The sequence below is a fragment of the Anas platyrhynchos genome, chromosome 4, assembly GCF_047663525.1.
Source record: "Anas platyrhynchos isolate ZD024472 breed Pekin duck chromosome 4, IASCAAS_PekinDuck_T2T, whole genome shotgun sequence".
NCBI lineage: Eukaryota > Metazoa > Chordata > Aves > Anseriformes > Anatidae > Anas > Anas platyrhynchos.
The window spans coordinates 78,385,633-78,405,758 of record NC_092590.1 but is presented as its reverse complement, the minus strand read 5'-3'; the positions used below and the strand labels follow the sequence as shown (position 1 = coordinate 78,405,758).

General features: G+C 52.7%; 1 protein-coding gene across 8 annotated transcripts in view; it reads right to left on the bottom strand.

Annotated features, from left to right (window-relative positions):
* EXOC6B (exocyst complex component 6B) overlaps nucleotides 1-20,126 on the bottom strand; it is a 266,579-nt gene that overhangs the window by 9,092 nt on the left and 237,361 nt on the right. The window lies entirely within an intron of this gene.

The window sequence follows — 20,126 nt, the reverse complement described above, 5'->3', positions numbered from 1 at the left end:
GCCATAAAGCCTGCTGCATTACTGATATTTTTGGGAAGAAACGGAGGCACAAAGGATGTGCGTGAGGGCTGAGACACCCCCAGGAGGTCGGTGGCAGAGCCAGAAAAAGAGCCCGAGCACCCTGCTGTGCTTCAGAAGGAGGGCACCTCTGTGCTTGAAGTCACCACAATTTTTTTTTTGCCCCCAGATAACCAGCAGCTGCATTCAGACGGTGCCACGAGGATTTCTCACCCCGTCTGCTCCCCTTCCTAGCATCTTCCAAGTGCTCTGTACACGTCCCCAGTGGCTGCAGCTCCCCAGGGACACGTCGAGGAGCTCGGTGGTTTATCCGAGGTGAGCTCAGCCACCGAAGGAGACCCAGGTGGTTTCCAGACATTCATTAGAGGAACCGCTGCCGTCCCGGACTGCCGCGGGGCAGGCAGGAGGTAGAGGCAAGTCCTGTGGTAACCCTGCTCCAGCCCTCAAAATCCACACCTGAAGCTGTCCGTCTCCACAAAGCAAACCCAAACACACCAGGCACGGACACCCACAGCCCTCCCCGAGCTGGTTTGGGTGGGGAATGAGCCAAAAGTCCCCTGGGTGTCCCCACGGGGGCACAGCGGAGGACGCGGAGGCGCACCGTGCGCACCCCAGCCGTACAAAACATGTTCATTAGGAGCTGCTGTGTTTCCTCCCCATCCTCGAGCCTTTCGCCCCGGAGAGCTGCTGTGACTGCTCTATTGCAGGACAGGCTGCCAAAAACGGGGACATCTTCATCTCCCATGGCTGGGCGTCCTGGTGGCCACCCCGAGGAGAAGGGCCCCGCTATTCCGTCCCCAGGCGAGGCGAGGGCCATAGAGGGCTCATTGTGCCCCCGTCTCCATGGTGTTCCTGGAGGCTCCGGCACTGTTTAACAACACAGCCCGCCCTGCAAAGACGGGGATTTGGCTCCTCGAAGACCTCGAGGTCCCAAACAAAAATGGGCAACAAGATTCTTTTTGACTATGTAGGTCAGAGCAAAGAAAACAAGCTGTCGGGAACAATCCCCCGCGCTGGTGGGGGGGACGGATTAGCCGGGACCTCAAGAGGGCTTTTCCAGCCCCTGGTCCCGCTCGGCTTTGTGCGGCAGGTCAGATCTGGAGCCCTTTGTGCCAACTACAAACCGGGGCTGAACATCATCGGCGGGGAGTTTTTCTTCCAAAGGGCACCTTAAAAGCCCCAGCCCGGGATAGGATTTCACGTGCGCCTTTCACACGGCGCAGCGGGGCCAAAGCTCTTCTATCGGGTTTGTTTGCTGCTCCGGGAAGGGCTGTACGGGCTCAATGCCTTCCCCCAGCCCATCAGAGTCCTTTCGTTGGCAGTCTGGGGGCTGAACGTGCCCTTAGCAAGCCACAGGCAAGGAATCACAAGTTATTTCTGCAGAAAGTGCATGGCCGGACCGTCCAGGGACCAGGTAGCAGCTCATGGGGTTGGAAATAAAATCCCAGAAGAAAGGGACCAAAGAAAAAAAAAAAGAAAGAAAAAGAGAAAGATTAGAAGTGGGCTATGGGAAGATTTGAATAAAGCAGCCTGAGGAGCTGTTATAAACAGCACGGGGAGGCAGCGGGGGCACAGCAGAGGCTTGGGGAGCTCTACAGGAGCAGAGGATGGTTGAGGGCAGGGCTTGCACAAACCTCTCGTGGACATCTCTGAAAGACAGAAATTCAGCACTGGGGTAGTGTAAGGCAGAAGTGGAACGAAGAGACATCTAGGACAGCTTGCTCCCCAGCTCAGGAGCCCGAGCTGAGGTTTGCTGATCCCACCGAGCCTGGTGACGGGTGGCCGGGATGGCGCACGGCCCAGGGACGAGCCGTGGTGGAGCAGGGCTGGGCTTCATCTCCGCTTCCATGCCAGCTCCTGGGGCTGGGTTGAAGCAATTCAGCCACCATGGATGAGGCTGAAAATTTCAGCAGGTGCCCTCTTCTCCCCGTGCCATGCTTGGGTGCTCGAGCACATCACCAGCAGGGTCACGCTGAGCCACGTCACCCACACCGCTGGGACCTGCCTGCGCTGGGGGCACGGCGCCTTTGCTCACCCTGCCATTGCCCTGATGGGGTGATGGGGGAAGATGTTTTATCCTAATCTCATTTTTCACCCAGTTCGGTATCTCCAGGTGCACGCACAGCTAAAACAACAAAAAGAAAGCGCAGAAACCCAGAAACCCAGCAAATAATCACCATCCTAAACCCAAACCCGCCCAGACTGCACCTTCCCCGTGTGTCCAGAGAGCCACACTCCCAAAAGCTGGCTGCTGACACTGACGGATAGCCCGAGGGTGTTACAGCTGTTGGCCCGCATCGATTTTGCTGGCAAGACAGGACCGAGGATGCTCGGGGCCGAGCTCAGCACCCCTGGTGCTTGCAGGGCTCTGCCGCAAGGCGCGCGGCAGAAGCGGGCTGGGGCTGGGGGGGAGAGAGGTCCTGCAGGAGGAAGCCTGCACGGCTCGGGGAGAGCTGTCTCAAAACGATTTATCTGTCACATAAATGTGGTTTTATTGGTTTTACTGTTTCAACTTTTCACCTCTGCTGCTAAATCTGAACGACACCGAAAAAAAAAAAAAAAAAAGGAAAGGAAAAAGTGGCTGCACGGCGGCGCTGGGCAGCAGTGGCCTTCCAGGGGAGATTCCAAATAAAATATGCAAATACCATTAATTCTTCAAACCAGAGTCTGCTTCTCGAGGCTATAAATCAAACTCGACAGCACGTACGCTGGGGGAAAGGAAAAGAAGAGGGGAAGAAAGAAAAAGGAGCTTGTGCTGCGCTACGGGGAAGTGCCCTGAGAGCTGCGGACGTGCTCGGGGCCGGCTGCACCCACGCGGCTGCCCGGGGAGCACATTTTCCACAAGAGGTGTCCGTGTTTTTTTTATAAAAGAGGAGAACGGCTCGAGTAGGGCTCCAAAAGAAAGGTAGTGGAAAAAAATCTGTTTTTATACAGGCGCAGACACATACAGAAAACCACAAGCAACACAGCTGCGCCGGGAACGCCCTCCCAGCGCCCCGGCACACACACTTTGCGCCTCCGAAACCAAGAGGAAACCAAGCCCAGGTGCTCGCTCACGTCCCCATCGCCACCGAGCAGGGTGGCGAGGACACGAAGGTGCACCAAAACCCAGCACCGCTGTCCCCAGGGACCCAAGGGAAAGAAGGAGCTGAGCTGGGAAGGCGCTCCTGCCACAAACTGCCCGTGGCGGGGGCAGAAAAGCACCTTTGGCTCACCTCCCGCAGTTCCCCCTCAAAAAACGCTTCCTTTTCACTTCCCTTCTATATCACCGGCTCAAAGTCTTCAAAGAAATAGTTTTTTTTTTCAAAACAGAGGCACGTTTTTCATGTCACCTACAGGGAAAGGATGCGCTGGTGGCCGAGGGATTTGGGGCAGGGCGGGGGCTCTGCACGCTTCTCCCCCGGGTGCAGAGCGGAGAGGGGCAGCGTGCTCTGTCTGACAGGAGACAGCAGCACTGAATCTGGATAAACTTCTTTCAGCCAAGCCAGAAATAACGTAATGTGACTCCAAACTGATTCGAAGCACAGTTTGGAAGCTTTGCCAGCGCCCCTGGCATGAGGATAAAGCAAAGACCGGCACTTCGCGCTTGTGCCGGAGTCACCGTGGGCTCTGCACGGACCTGGGAGGTGATGCCTGGTGGCCAGAGCGCACGGAGATGGCAGGAAGGGGAGATCCACGCCTTCCAAGGTGAAAAGCAAGGTGCTAAAGACTTGTCCTGTCTCCAGAGAGGTCGAGAGGATGCTTCAGGGTTGACTCGGGACATGGGACCCTTCTGGCCCTGAGGATCTGTCCCCACCTCTTCCCCTTCCACAAGCCCACGACACAAAGGCCAGGTGTTATTCCAGGACAGGTGGGAATTCCTGAATTCCCTGGCCTCATGCAACACCTGGCTCTTTTAATTCTTTTTCTTCTCATGAACTGATGGTGCAGCACCCCCGTGAGCATCCACAAACAGGGATTTGCAGCCAAACGCTTCTGACCTGCAGGGAACTGCCACTTGAGATGCACCAAATGCTCCGGGCTCATGGAGAAAGCTGCTGGAAGAGGAGAGCAACTGCCCCCTAAACAGCAAACACGGAGGGAAGAGCTTCCCAGGACAGCATCGCCTCGCCACGGGACACGATGCTACATCCACCGCAGCACGAAGCAAAGCATCAGAATTAGAAATAAAGAGCAAGCGTCCAAGAGCAGAGCTGCTCCAAGCCACGAGGGCAGCCTGCAGGTCAGCCAGGAATGGAAACCAAATTGGCAGGCAAAGGTTTTGTTTTCCTCAATCCCCGCTGAAGGGACGCGGTTGTGAAAGAGACGTGCCTTTGGGTTCTGCGTGGCTCAGATGTGCTATCGCAGCCTCCGCTCTCACGGCTGCGTCGTGCAAAATGTACCCCAGCCCCGTTGCTTGTCGGCATCCCGGCTCTGCAGGGCCAAATTCATGCACAAAATGTCCTTATCTATAAAAAAAAAACACTGCCAGAGGTGAGCTGGCACAAGAGTTTTCATGGCGAGGCAGTAACCAGGTGGTGAAAGGAAAACCAACCCCGTCCTGAAGATGAACTCTTGTTTTATTTCAAGGTCTACAAACGCCAGCTTGATGCCCTTAATAGAGTAAAAATGCAGCATCCCAGAAACAAAAACCCCTTCTCCTCTTATCCCCTGAAATATTCACTCTCAGTGACAAGAGAGAGCACCAAGATGGTCTGAAAAGGATTCTCCTCTGCCATCAGAGCATCGCCACCACCTGAGAAGGCGCGAAGGCTGATAGGAAACATCTGAGAAAGCACCAAATCTCCCTGTAAGAAGCCTGGTTTGGGGAACTCTCACATGCCTGCTGCTCATACCCTTTTAATCCATTTCTCCCCACGCATCCATCCACTTTTCTCCACCAGGAATTGCAGCTTTCTGTGATGCTCGGGGCTCACGAGGTGCTCTGCAGAGCTCCTCCTGCCAGGAAAAACCCAAAGCAAGCGCTGTCAGCACGCACCAGGGGATGAAAAGGGAAGGACAACTCGTGACCATCAGCTGGCCCATCTTACAACCAGTTTGAACAACCTGAAGGGCAATTAGCCCGGATTTCTCCCAGCGAACCGAGCTAAAGGAACCGGAGTTAACCTGCTGCGTCTTCGGGCAGGAGCCTGGGTCGAGGTGGTGCCAGCAACGGGGGCGTGAGATTTTCCTTGGCGTGGGTTTTTGCAGGGGTTCAGATCAATGCCCAGGAAAGCAGCATGGAAGAAGTGGCTCTGCCACAGATAAAACACAAATTTATGTCTCCTGGGTGATGGGGACAGAGAAGAGCTAAAAGAGAGAGATTAAGAGAATGTTTTGGGGTTCCCAGCTGGAGGCAGAAGTCCTGCCCTGAAACCTGCCACCAGCCCATGCCCACAACCAGCAGATTTTGCTTTCTGGGGGGAGAAGGAGCGAATATTTCCAGCACCCAGCTGAACTCAGCCCTGCAAAGCTCTGTTAGCACGTCCCCTCCCGTCCCTTACAACCTCCAAGCCCGGTGCTCTTCCCCCCAGTACCCGGCTGTGGGCAGCGAGCGGAACAAACCGCCTTGACCAGCCAAGTTTCAGTTTGCAAGAAATCACACCATTCACAGAAAAAACCTTCCCAGAACTTGTCTTTAGAAACCTCCTTTCGGTGGCTCACCACCACAACCCCATTGATAGAGGAGACCATGAGAAGCTCAGCGCAAGGCAGCCCCCAGGTCCCACCCCAAATCCCACCCTAATAAAGGGTCGAGCCCCTTCCCGAGGGGCCAGAAAACACCCAGGGGAGACTCCTGGGTGCAAAAACAGGAGAAACTCCTGGATCCAGCCCGGTGCCAGCCCCAGTTTGCCCACCCCTAAGCTTGCCCATCCCCACCACCGGCCGAGCAGCCCCTACCGGCACCGAGTGGGGAATTGTTACCGAGCACAAAAAAACCCAAGGAGTTTCCAACATCGGCAGCCACACAGACAACTACATTCAAAATCATTTATTTTGGGGAGGTTTCAATTACGCCTCGTGGGAAAGGAATACTGAAAGAGAAAGAAATCCGCTAACCCGTCGGGAGACGGGGGTTTGGACAATGGCTTCGCGCAGAAGAAAAGGCACCAGGAATTGGAACATGATGTTTGCTCGGCAGCTCGGGAGAGACAGGGAGGGCAAAACCGTGGCCTAAATGAAAGCAGGAGGAGATTTCTCGGTGATTTCACTGGAAACTAAGATTTTCTCTAAGAAATGAGGGGTCCTTCAGGTCCCCTCCAGGTCCCCTCCAGGTCCTTCCTCCTCAGCTCTCAGGTTAAAGGGAGGAAAACCAGTGCCATGCTCCTCGTTTCCCATCTTAACTGGGTTTGTTTTTCAAGTCAAGGCAGCAATTTTATTTTTCCCTCTTCTGCTTTCTCATATCTGTAAAAGTGAAGCAGTTCTTGGAAAAAAAAAAAAAACAACCACGAGAAGAATCCAGGAAGATTTATGGCAGCAGGGACAGTGTGGAACAGGGAGGTTTGAGACTGACAAAGCCTTAATTTGGCCAGTCTGGATTATTTTTGGATCCGTATTATTGCCTGTTTATAGGTTTGCATTTCTCACATCGGATTTCCAGGGGAAGGTCTCCAGAAAGCTCTCCCCGTGTGTGCACAAAGGTCTTCTGGTTTTCCATCTGCAAATGTTCCCTGGATAGTAGGAGGAAAACCTCTGGCTTTCCAGCGGCTTTGAAGGAACGGTGCGATTGCATCGTTTGACTTTTCTGCTTTTTTAGAAGATATTTCTTCCAAAAGCCTCATTAAAAGCTTACAAACACACGGCAACGCTACCCAAAAGGTGCTGAGTTTCTGATACGAGCTCAGCTCTGCGCACATGGCAAAAAAAAAAAAATTAAAAAAAAAAAATTATATTAAAAAAATCCCTTTAGGGCTTAAAATGGTTTTCTCAGCCCGACCCCAAACCACACGAAGGAGCCACAAAACGCCGTTGGACTTCAAGAGAACTGATGCAAAGCAGCAGAGGAGCGGAGGGTGGGGAGGCGGCGGATCACCGCGTCACGGCACGGTGACAGTCTCGAGGGCTCCTGGAAAGTCCCCGCCGGCTTCGTTTCTGCTTCCACCAGCTCCGACGATGCACGCTCGTGGCCTTAGTCACCAGCTGGAGCTTTGCCCGCAGGGAAAGCTGAATTCTAGGGAAATCCCGAGTTTCTCCAGCCGTGGCAAAGCACCGTGCGATGCCAGTTTTATAAAAAAAACAAAGCGCCAGAAATGGTCGGTACAAAAAACGCTGGCGTTTTCAGGACCAAATCGGTTGGTTTCAGGGATAAGTGCCTAGCTGGGGGATTTTGATGGATGGCTAAGGAGAACACAAGGGAACTCGGCAACGCGGGATTCATTAGCCAATTTGCACTCAGGGAAATAATTATTTATGCTCATCAAATTTCTTCCTGCAGGTTCACAGCTTCGCGTGGCGCTTTCCGCGCAGAGGAGATCAGAGGGGTTCTACCCTCCAGATCCTACAAGCCGCGTAGGACAAAGAGACAATACTGGGCAGCGGCCAAAAGAAATGAAAGAGTCTGGGGAGCCCGCTCTCGAGGGACGCTGTTGAATAGCACTTTGCGTTCCCATTTACCAGCCACAAAGAGGGATTCATTGCCGAAGCAGGGATGTCTCCTCCAGACGCATCCCCACGGTACCTCCTTGCTGTTTTCAGAGCCTTTCCATGGATGGAGCTCGGCTGAAAAGTCCCACATGGGTGCTTGGGGTCGGTGTCCGCGGCTACGGGGGCTGAATTTAGGCCACGGGGCTTGGAAAGTGCTCGGCTCAACTTCTCGAGGTTGTCACGTCGCAGAGAGCAGTTCTTAGAAGCGAGGAGGGCAAAAAGGCATTTCTGAAGCTGTTACCGAATGGGGAAGAGGAACTGGTTTTGGTATTGGTAAGAAAAAACCCATGCTGCGTGTCGAGAGATGAGAGCACGGAGCCCTGATGCGCCCTCGTGTACAGCATCACCTTCCCTGCCCCTGCAACCTGGGTGGGAAAGGAAGCGGATTGAGCCAAAGTGCAAGGAAATAATAGAAAGAGAACACTCACATTACCCATGGTCGGAAAAGAGGGGAAAAAAAATAAAAAACGCATTTTTCGGAGGGGTCTCCCCCCCGCCCTGCCTCGTGCCTCGCATTTTTCCTGCAGCCTGGAGGAGCCAAGGCGCTGGCGGAGCTGCTGCAGCACCTGCGGCTCCCAGCTGACAGCCCCGGCCCCTGGCTGCCTTTCCAGCCCGCTCCGGCACAGAGCGGGGCTGCATCAGCAAAAAGGAGGTGAGGGTTGGAAAATGAGGATTTACAAGGAAACCCAGGAGGCTGCGGGTCAGGACCCACAGAAACCCCTGAAGGCGCAGAAGCTGCTGGAGAGGGCACAAAGCAGCAGTCCTCCCAATCAGCCCGTGTACGAACCACCTCCATCAGCGACCCTACAACCTCCGAGAGGGAAAAAATCCTGCAAAAAGGCATTTTTCTTGGGGTGAGCATCCCCAATCACCATACAGAGCTGCTGTGAGCAGCCCCAAGGTGCTGGACCAGCAGCGGGTCCCTGTTCCCATCCGCTGAGGGCTCAGCACCAAAGGCAGGTGCAGATGTGCAGCATCACGGTGTCTGCCCAGAAAATAACCAGGACATTTTTTTAGCTCAGTCCAGACCCCAGTGTTTGGGACGGGATGCCCAAACACCCCACTGAGGGGCACGGTGCGTCGTTCCCCACGGGGATTGTCCCACACGGGGCACGGGGACAGCAGCCAGGAGCAGAACCAGGCAGGATTTTGATGTCCTGCTGAGCGCAGCACTCAGGATCCTTCCTTTCCCCGGTACGACACGCGAACGGCCCCGCTGTCCCGGTCCCTAAAGGCACCAAGATCTCTTTCCCTCGGCCCCACAACCAGGGGCTGGCACTCGCCGGGCACTGAAGCTCCCCACAATCATCCTTCCTGCCGCTCAACTGATGCCAAGTCCCTCGCAAGTTGCATTTTTCTTTTGTTTACGCGTTAAAAAGGGGACAGGAAAAAAAAAAAAAAAAAAGAAAAAGGAAGAAAAAAAAAAAAAAAAAAACAACAAGCGACCTCTCGCTCACCCCAGGCGGTCTGTGCGAAGCCGCCGCTGCCTTCACCTCCGAGTGAACTTTCAGATTATCTCAGACGAGATTCACCTTGCGCTGAACTTGTACCCCGCGCCGCAGCACGCGGTCACGTACCCTGTGATTAAACGTTACGGCGCAACGTGGCTATAAATTTGGGGGGAGAGGGAATGAGACACGGAAAAAGGCCGTGGGGCTGGGAGTGGGGCGGCCTCACGTGTGGCAGGACACGGGGGAAGGAAAAAGGGGGAGAAAAAAAGCAGCCCCCTCCTCGCCGCACCCTGCGCACGCGGAGCCTCCGCAGCCGGAGCGAGCGGCTCCTGCCCGGAGGTGACTTTTTGGAGAGGCTCAGCGAGAATCCACGGCCTCATCCGCACGGTTCCTTACGTAAAATACAAACACCAAAAGCCACACCAGCCGGCCCCGGGATGCTCACAACACCCAGGAAAGGGTAAAAAGCAAAAAGGGCCGAGCCTGGCGGCGGGCACGCGAGCGGGCAGCGCGGGAGGAAGGCTCCCTCGGGGCCACGGCCTCCTAAACTCTGGCTGCCCCCTTGGCCATTTATTTTAAGCACACGCTGTGACGGGAGGCAGGGGCAGCCCCGATCCATCCCGTGGCTAAGGGAGCTCGAGGCACAGCACCACGGCTCAGCACCCGCGCTGTCAGCGGAGATTCATGCGGCCGGGGTCGGGAGGAGAGCATCCGGGCAGCCAAACGGAGCCGCCGCTCAAGTTCAAGTGCTTGAAATACCTTTTTTTTTCCCCCCTTTTTTTTTTTTTAAACATTCGCTGAGAACTAAACTAATGTAGCCTCTGCTTTTCATGAAAACTTCCTCCTTCTCCTCGGCGTTGCTGTTCAGCAGAAAGGACAGGATCTATTGTTCCCGGCGAGCCTTGCCCTGGGGTCCAATTTGAGTGCGTTCTCATTTTTCCCCTATGTAACCGATGCTTATTTCTTTAAGCTCTACTGTAAACAGAAAACACACTGCGGTGCCCTTGCCTGGCTTTGCAGGAGGCAGGCTCAGACCTGGGCCTTTTTTTTTTTTTTTTAATTTATTATTTTTTTTCTGTTTGGAAACAAAAAGGATTGGGCTTTCTTGCTTCCCAGACCCACCACCTGTGGGAAGCGCAGGGGTAAGGATGCGGCCGTGGGCGCTGCGGTACCCGCACGTGGCCCAGGCTGGTGGTGGAGATGCTGCTGTGCCAGCCTGATGGTTTTATTCTGCTTGTGAGGTTGGAAATGAACATTCAGAGCTCCTCTCCAAACTTATCCCACCTTGCAGTGAATCCTTCCAGCCTACACACCCTGAGAACGAGGTCCGGAACAGGAGAGCCACGGCTTTTCCATCCCCTTGAGAACCCCATCCTAATGGAACAAACAGCCCCAAGTAAGACCTCTGCAGGAGGGGAAACATTTTGGATGGTCTGAGGAATGCAGGAGGAGAAGGGGACTTGGGAGGGACCCACGGTGGGGGCACCGCAGGCAGTTTTGCCCTTTTCATCCTTTCCTCGCCGTGGCGTTGGTCCTCTCCCCATGAAACAGCCCTGTAACAGCTGGCAGCTGCTCATTCTGCAGTGCCAAGGAAACATTTTCACCCCAAATAATGCCCCTTTCTCCCAGTCTGCTGTCCTCGTAGCTCCTCTCTGCCCTGGTTCCTGCACCAACCTGCCAGGATAAGACTGACCCCAACGCATCTTGGGGGAGCCTACCCAAAGCGAAGGCGTCCGATGGAGCAACTCAGCACCAAAGCACAAGGAACTGGTGACACTGGGATCTCTGCCCAGGACTGGGGGTGCCCTGGGGGTGCTGCCAGCTCTCTCTGACCCACCTGGAGGGTTTGCTCAGGTTTAAGCAGCGTTTTGCAAGACGCCCCGGCTGCCAGGGACATCCCCGCACGGGCGCACGGCGTTCCCCTGTTCAGCGGCGTCACCTGCAAAACTAATTTGGCCCACGGAAGGAGCTGGCAATTTGGGTGGCTTATTAGAACTATTTTTATAAGGCTGCGGGATATAGATTTCCAGAGCCTGAAATACTGTTTGGAAAACAGCGAGAGCCATTTAGAGCCATTTAGAGTATTCTACAGAGAGACAGACGCACAAGCAAATGGATATTTAAAACAGCTGTGAGGACAAGACTGGTAGGAAACATTTGGCTAAAAGCAAACACAGAAATAAAATAACTTTGCAGAAGGTTAGAAATCAGTGAGCTTGGGAACGCCCTGCTTAAGTGAAAAATTGTACTTCTTCGGCTTCTAGAGACTAATAAATTACCACGAAAAACGAAACCCTGATTAAAAGCCATTATTACACCTTTTATTTCCATCTTGGCTGTACCAGAGTGTCTTTTTCAATCGAATGGACGCCACCCTTTGGACGCCTCTTTCACTCCTCTCAGCACCTCCAGGACAAAGCAGATTTTAAACCCCAAGGCCACGAAATTGCTGGGCTGCACCTGGCAGAGGTGGGCGACCCGATACTTTTTGGGCAGCTGCGTGCCCCACAACCCCATCCACTGGACCCCCAGGCTTCCCCCAAAAACCTGTTTCCAGAAAGGCCTTGAAATTCAAACCTAAATTCTGTCCTATAATATGGTCAGCTACATCTCGCCCTTTTCTGCAGAAAACATCTAATTTGGAGAAAATGGTGAGGTTTTGCCCCCAATCCTGCATCTGCTCGCTTTGCTCTGCAGCGGGGCAGCGCGGGGCTCCGCCGGGCACGGGCAGCGGCGGCAGGATTTATGGCTATTTGTTGCAGATCAAACAAAACCTCGGGAGGAATCTGAAAACAAAGCAAAGGCCTTTCCTTGCACGGTGTCACACTAACCTCTGGATGGCCTTGCGCTTATTGTCGGAGCCCTGGAAAGGTGTAAACAAAGCCAGATTTCAGATGCCAAGAGCCGGGATAAGCTGAGCAGGGGAGAAAGGAGACAATCTGCTCGCCGCTGCCGCCAAATCACCTTGACATGCAAGGTCCAAACGCAGGGAAGTGATGTTTTATGGTGTGCACACAGTGTTATCGACGCATTAGAAAGCAATTTGCGGGGAAAGGAGGTGAGAGCTGGGCACGGCGCCCTGCCTGGACTGGGCCAGCCACGAGGGAGCAGGTCTGTAGGGAACAGCTCGAAGCTGCCCCGTGCTCAGATCACCGAGAAACAAAGCGTGAAAAGAGGGTGAAAACCTTCCAAAAGCTGCAAGACCCTCACGAATCTGGCCAGCTCACAATACTTCGGTAGCGTCAAACCCAAAGCAAGCACGGCTTCAAATCCAGAAGCGCAGCCCCACTCCCAAGCCGGGCATCTCCTTTCTGCGGCACACAGAGGGGGCTCGGCCGTGCGTGGGCATTGTAGGACACCGCGCCGCTCGGTTTCCTTCTATTCAAAGCTTTTCTTTTTCTCAAGGCTTCTTAGACGTCAGGGTTTCCACGGAGGTAGGCGCGTTTCCTTCGCTGTTTTGCTGCCTCATTCACTTATTTCCGCACCGTTATCCTGCACGTGTGCGCGGCCAGACGGCCGGGGAGCACGGAGCTGGGCCAAGCCGTCTGCTCGCCGTTTCCTGTGGTTGGATGGCAGATATTTGGGGAAGGGTAGAATGACACGGGCTTGTCTTTATTTACTCCGAGCTGTTTACTTTCTCCTTTCTTCCTATTTCATTGTTGTTTGATAGGAACATAAAGCAGAACCCCAGCAGATCAATGCCAGATACTCGGAACCCAAAGGGCTTCTTGCAAATTTCCTTCTCCTTGTTGTAAAACTTGTGTGGGGTTATGAACTCCTTAAACAAACAGCTGAGGTCATTGTTAGCTACAAAAAAAGAAATATATTTAAATAAATAAGAAAGCAAGCCTAACGCTACAGCCACGGTGGAGGCTGTGAGGAAGAAAAGGGAGCCAAGGTGGTGAACGGCAAAAGCCAGGGCAAAAGCTGTAAAAGAGAATGAATCCTGGGTTGTGCAAACAGGGGGCACACGCACATGAATGAACTTTCCACTGGGCAAATTCCTCTTTTTTTTTTGGCCAGAAATGTGGTCTTGCAATTCTGCACTGATGCAATGAAGGGATGTGACTTCCCCGAACTCCAGGGAAGTTTTAATCCTGAAGCAAATCACTGCCTCTCCTTCTGATGGATCGTTTCCCCCTTCTGGTCCACAACGATGACACGGCATCACCTTCATCAAGCACAGCAGCATTAGCAGCAATTAGCACCTGCTCCCTGGTGTGACGGAGCTGGGAGCTCTCCTGGACCAGCCCTGGCCACGAGCAGTCCCAGGGCTCGGTTTGCCAGCTCAGCCCCGCAGTCATCCTCCCTTCCATCCAACCCCACGGCTGCCGAGGGCTTGACAAAGAAGATGGAGAACATTTTGTCAGTGAATCACCGCCGTGGAGCTGACCAGGCAATTCTCGACAGGCCTGGAAAGCAAATCGAAACAAGAAACTCAGCTCCACACCTCGCAGGGTAACCAAAGCTTTTCCGCGCCGAGAAAAAGGAGAGAACAAACGTTAACTTTGCTTCGCCACACGCAGAGATTCAAGACTCTTTTTTTCCAAAAATCAACACAGGAAAGTGGCCTCTGCTTCTTCCTTGGTGTGAGCTGTGCAAGAGCCACACGTTGTCCCCAGGACACATCCAAACTGCTGGGCGCAGGGACGGGGGCGATGCAGAAAACACCTGCACAACGCGTCCTGCTTCCAGGTCCATTGCTTTGTGAGATCGCTTCGAGTCCTGAAAGAAAGAAATTCTGCTCCTGGGTACGTCTGAAGAGGTCTGGTCAGCTCGAAGATGATTTCACCAGGTTTGGGTGCCTCCCTCTGCAGATTAGGACAGGGGCCTCAGCCACCAAACTATTGCAGGAGGTGGCTGGTGCCCCAAAAACTCCCACCTGCAACTGGGACAGCTGCACCCACGGCAGAAAGCTGCCCGCAGAGAAAGCCCTGAGTGGTAATAAGAAAAGGAGTTGGGGAAAGGAAGAGGAAGGAATGCAGACACCATCCTTATGGAAGGAAATAAATCACCAGCGGGGCATTCAGCACAAGCAGAGGATGACTGAGTGACCCTATCGAAGGCGATAGATGAATATCAATAAATTCAGACAAAGGGAAGGAATGGGATCTAAGCACAGAGAGGCCTCTTATTCAACCCGAAAATTTACAGTTAGGAGGAAGAGTCGGCCTGGCTGTCTCTACACCCAACCTATTCCCATCTCTTGCTCCACATGGGATAGAATTACTCGCACATCCCCAGAGGCAACCGCATGCAGGGTTTCATTTCAAATTGCCAGCGATACTACAATTTCCACTCAGCAGGATTGCTCTCACCCTTTGGTGAACTTCGTATTTTTGGAGAACCGGCCCAGAGTCTGCAGTTGCCGGCTCCCGGGAGGCTTGCTGTAAATCATACATGAAGAGCAGGATCCAGCTCTCAATTCCTCCTCACCTACAGGAGCTGCAGTCTGCCCGGCCCCAGGAGAAGTCGAGGTGTTCGGCGCTTCTCTCACCTTTGAAACTTCAGCCCTCCACCGAGAAATTCCTGTTTATATTCTGCTGCTCGTCTCTTTGCTGCTAACAAGCGTCTCTCCGAGCCTCATTTGTCATTCCTGCCTTAATGTTTTCTTCCACGTTTCTTCCTCTAGCTTTGAGCTTTCCCCCCCTGAGCACGGGCTACGGCTTGACGCTCCTTCCTTTTTCAGGAGGGCTCATTTGCTGGAGGGCCCAGCAGCATGAATAAGTCAGACCGCCAACTCAAAACTCAAGAAAAATTAAAAATAAATAAAAGCCAAGCAAGCTCGTGACACGCGTTGAACTTGCCTTGTGCTCTACTACAAATTTTTCATGACTTCTCATCACTTATTCAGACGGCCAAGTCGGGGGGTCCGTGACCTGTGCGCCCCAGCGATGGCTGAGCCGTGCCTCTGCCACCGACACTGACCTAGCAAGGCCTCCAGGAAAGCAGCCAAGCGAGCACTTTACAAAAACACTCTGAAAAAATGCAATTGCTCTGAAAAAAAAAAAAAATAATAAAAATCGTTGTAGATTGGGAAGGAAGAAAGATTCAGAAAGATGCTGCAGCTGAGATGGGAATCATATGGGTTATTCATCATCTGCGTGCTCGCAGGCTTCATCTAATGCCTAAAGCAGAAGTAAAAAGATGCTGGGATGTGCAAGAGGGAAAACAATGCTGCCTTTTAGCAGCACGGAGAAGCTCGGGCATTTGATATTCTCCTCCTCTTGTCCTGCATACGTGTGCAGTGTTAAATACGGCACCGCTTATCGCCGCCTTTTTAACGTCCCCTGGGAGCGAATGCGCAGAACGGCTCAGACAAAACTCTCCAGGCTGTGTCTGCCCCGTGGGGTTCAGCCCTAAAGCACGTAAATTCATCGTGCAGGGTGTTTTAACAGTGCCAAAGGCGCTTCCATAACTCTATGGCAGGTTTCTTGCTCACCCAAAGTGACCTGGTGGTGACGGCGCAGCACGGCTGGAGCTGCAGCATCCCCGTGCGCAGAGCCTGGAGGTGCTGGCAGTCTGCACAGAGCACCAACGGGGGAAAAATCCCTCTTCTGCAGGCTGTGACGAGGTGTCTGCAATCCCGCTGCGATGGAAACCCACAGGGATTTGTGCTTGGAAACCTCTGGTGGCACGGTGGCTGCCAGCGCTGGGGACACGGTGCCCAAACTCTTGAACCCCGCGTGCCGTCCTGCCCTCCACCAGCACGAACAGCTAAGAACAACCTGATTCAAGAGGCCAAGTGAATTATTAAGACAAAAAAAAAACAGAATTTAAATTAATTATGGTACAAGCTAGGGCTGCCCAAGCAGAGCTGAGCCACGGTGCTGGCTGCTCTCTGAATTATTCAGCCCGAGTTCGTAACCGGCAATCGATAAACCGCAGCTGGAGGTGATGGCACTCGGCACCTCTCTGCCTCCAGGCCGTCGGCGCTGCCGTGGCGAACACAGGAGCTGCGATGGAGCTGCCAAGGGTACGAAGGAGCTGTGGGAAATGTTGTGGTGTGGTCATTATCACACCTAGCGCGATGCTACGGGGGGAGAGCGAAGCCCTAAAACACTCCGGGAAGCACAGACGAGCACACAAAGCCCAGGAATAAACAGCCCGCGGTTTCCGAGATGTTGAAAATCAGCAATTCCTTTTTATTAAAAAAAAAAAAAATAATTGGGCCGAGTGGGACTTAAAGGTCGGGTCATTTCCAGAGTCAGCCAGTGGCTCACCCATAGCCCCGGCCAAGTGTTTCAGTGTGCACCGAATTAACCAAGCGTGGCACAAACTAATTTTGTGTCTTGTGAACAATTGGTTCGGATACAAGGATGAACCAGCCTGGTTTGAACCTCGTCCCACCCGTACAGCCCTCCTCCCGGGGGGTTCTCCAGGTGTAACCAAGCTCTGGGCACAGCCTGGGCTTCCCTTCTCATCCATCCTGCTGGCGATTTCGACAAATCTCATAATTTAATAACGATCCACCCTCGGTGCAATCTCAGCGCACTCCTTCAGTGCGTTCAGCAAGTGTTGGGAGGAGCAGAGGGGAGGGCGAAAGGCCCAGACAGAACTGGCAGGCGACACGATTGCCTGGGTCTTGGTTTCCTTTGGAAAGGATCACGTTATGTATAGGATTCTGTTATATGTTGGATTATATCCTGTGTTACGTATAATAAATATCCCAGGCAAAGTTTCTGAGTTACTCAGCATCCCTCCTGCAAAAAGGGGCATCCCAAAAGACGAAAATAAAAGGATCGGGAGATGGAGAGACAACGCGTGGAGCTGTAAGCGCAGGGAGCAAGCAAGAAGTGAAGGGCACGGAAGGTTTTCAGCTCAGGATTTTAGCAAAAAAAGGTGACAAGGGAGGGTTACAGAGCTTGTGCCAGGAGACAGCAGCCGCAGAGTGGGTGAACACCACATGTAACGGGAGACGAACCACAGGCACTTCCCCGGGGGTTAAGGAAGCAGCAAGGAGTTCATTAAGAGCACCGGGAAGGATGCTGCTGCACCAGGACCTGTTGCCACAGCCACAGCCATGGACTGCAGCCACTGAAGGGCTCCAACGGAGACAGATTTATTGCAATAATTAATATTAATTAAGATCTAGGATCAGAAATGAGATTAATCTGATGTTTTTAATTTTTTTTTAAACTTGGAACAAGCAGCAGGGGGAGGAAAAAAAAAAAAAAAAGGCAGCAAAAAATCCCTCATTCATTTCGGATCTGTGCACAAAAGTCATTTAAACTCTGGGAAAGTGAGCGAGCCCGGAGTTATGAGCGTAATTTCAGGCCGATAAGGATCTGACCCATCCTTTGTGGTTTATGGAGGCTGAAAGGAGGTAGTCTTCCTCCGCCCGCGCTCGCTGGAGCAGCCCGCTGGAGGCAGGGCAGAGAGGGGAGGCTCGGCGGCTCCCATTACTCCCCCCCAAGGCCCCGCTGCAGAGTTTACAATTTAATTTTCTGCATTTGTAATCTGTAGCCCTTGTGTATATAGCGTCTAATGAAAACGGCCTTTTTTAAATTAACGTGGTATTTGGGGGGGGGGAATTGGGATGGGGAAGAAAAAACCGCCATGTGTTTCTATTTCATTATCAAACTACATTTATAAAAAGGAAAAAAAAAAAAGACTCGAGACGAGGGTGATCGGATTTAGCTGGCAGGGGGACAGGACAGTCAGAAGGCAGAGATCTGCCCGTGTCAATGTCTGTCTAGCATCAAAAGGCTTTCGGGCACATTTCTGCTCTCCACAAAGCCCACGGAGCCCCTCCGTTGGGCAGGGCTCGATGTCGGGGGCACCGGGCTCCTGGCAGCCTCTTGCCCCCACGCCTCCGTGTGTTTACTCGGAGCAGATGGCCAGGGAAAGGAGACAAGGACAGTGCAGGAGAACAGCTCAGGTGAGACCAGAGAATCCCAGGAAGGGTGAGCAGAAGACACCTAACTTCAGAGCGATGCTGTGCGCAGCAGGGTGGCGCTTCCCCGGCTCCAGCCATTTATCAGGTGTGGAAAAGATGCTTGGCAAACCAACCCTCCTCTGGCCCAGATTCACTTGCAGATACCCTTTTTCTTTTCCTTTTTCCTTTCCTTTTTCCTTTCTGCATTTGTAATTTTTGTAATTTTGTAATTTTAATTACAAAAGTGTAATTTTCCTTTCCTTTCCTTTCCTTTCCTTTCCTTTCCTTTCCTTTCCTTTCCTTTCCTTTCCTTTCCTTTCCTTTCCTTTCCTTTCCTTTCCTTTCCTTTCCTTTCCTTTCCTTTCCTTTCCTTTCCTTTCCTTTCCTTTCCTTTCCTTTCCTTTCCTTTCCTTTCCTTTCCTTTCCTTTCCTTTCCTTTCCTTTCCTTTCCTTTCCTCCCCAGCACCCCCCATGCAGGCAACACTTCATTTCCACAGGGCCCTCAATGAAGGGAAATCCTCGGGGCTTTTCCTCACCCCTATTGCTTCACTCCTTAGCACGGCACCTTCCAGGGGGAGGAAGCTGTCCCGTTTTCCTTATTAATCAGAAATCTCTGGCACTGACCACAAGAAAAGCTTCCAAGAACATTGAACTTTTTGGTTCAATGCATTTCATCATAATAGAGCTACCAGCATGCAGAGTTGATTTAGTTTTGCAATTTTCTGTGGAAATACCTTCCAAGCACTCTCCTCAGCCTGCAGAAACACTTTGCTGCACTCAGAGCGGCGGCAGGAATGCCCCCAGAAAAGCATCTGCATTTTTGGTAGCTACCAAATTCCTCCAGAGTGTTGGTTAAACCACGGTCGGGACCTCTACCGAGCCTGAAACGGTGAGAATTAGGGGGAAAAAATGGTATTTCCACCCAAATCTTGTGCAACTATTGTTAAAAGCAGTCTTCTGGAACAAAAAAGTCAACAAATTCTGTGTGCTGCATTAGGCACGGCTAACCTGAGCTTCTTGCAAGGGCCAGGGAAGGAGCGGTGGTGGGGCAGCACCACGGATGCTGGCGGCTGATTTCTCGCTGCTGGAAAGCACCGACCATGAGCTAAGCTGTTTTCCCAGCCCAGCGGGTTATGAGCTGTTCCTCCAAGCACACTCAGCGGTGCTGGAAGCTCACCTGGTATTTACAGTGCTCGTTACGGCCGAGCCGATCCGGGAATCGTTTGTCACACCTGCCTTTCTTCAGAAGAGTCGGGGGATGGACAAATCCAGCCCTTCTGGTCTCCTCTCTCGATGAACAGAGGGCTTTCAGTACATTTCACCCCATTTTCAACAGAAAAAGAGCACCCAAGCATATCAAATAACATGGTTTCCATTTCCCCAGGGGGATTACTTCACCTGGTAATAACATCCAGGCACCCCGACTTGCACCAACCATCTCTTCCCCGTCTCCTTTGGGACTGTAATTAAATTCTGTAGCTAAATTCTGTCTTTTCCCCGGGTGATTCAACACTTTTCCAACGCTGGGAAAAAGCAAACTGGTGCAGATGGGCTCTCCACCACCAACACCAACGCAAACTCCCCATAGGCGAGGACAGAAACAAGAGCTGAGTTGGAAGGGGTGAGTGTGTAGCTGATAAGTCTGCACCACGATTGAGACATCAGCCACATCCAGCAGAGGCTGTGTGCACACACCGTGAGGTTCACCTCTATCCTACAGCCGCCCTACAGCCATCCAAAATTTTAAAAGTTTAGGTAGAACAGAGTTAAGGTGCAGAATTAGCACCCACGTGAAGATGCACAACTGAGGCACAGAGACAAAACAACGTTCTGGCTACCAATTTGACACATTTCCCAACGTGTTGAGCCCGAAGCCATCCTTAAACTTCCTAAAATTAAATAAATTTACATCACTTTATCACTCTCGAGGCTCTCAAGGTGAATACCTGGGGAGATGAGGTCCCCTCGCAGCAGGCTGACGGGAAGGGCTGCGGGCTGAGAGAGGTCTGCGCCCTGAGCTCCCTTGATTTTATCAGGGTTCACCCAGACGAGCACGATTTCAGATTGCCTTTGGTACCTAATACTATTTCAACACTGGATCTGACCCCGGCGAGGCACAAGCTGTAAGCTGAGTGTTCCTCGGAGGTTACGGCCGC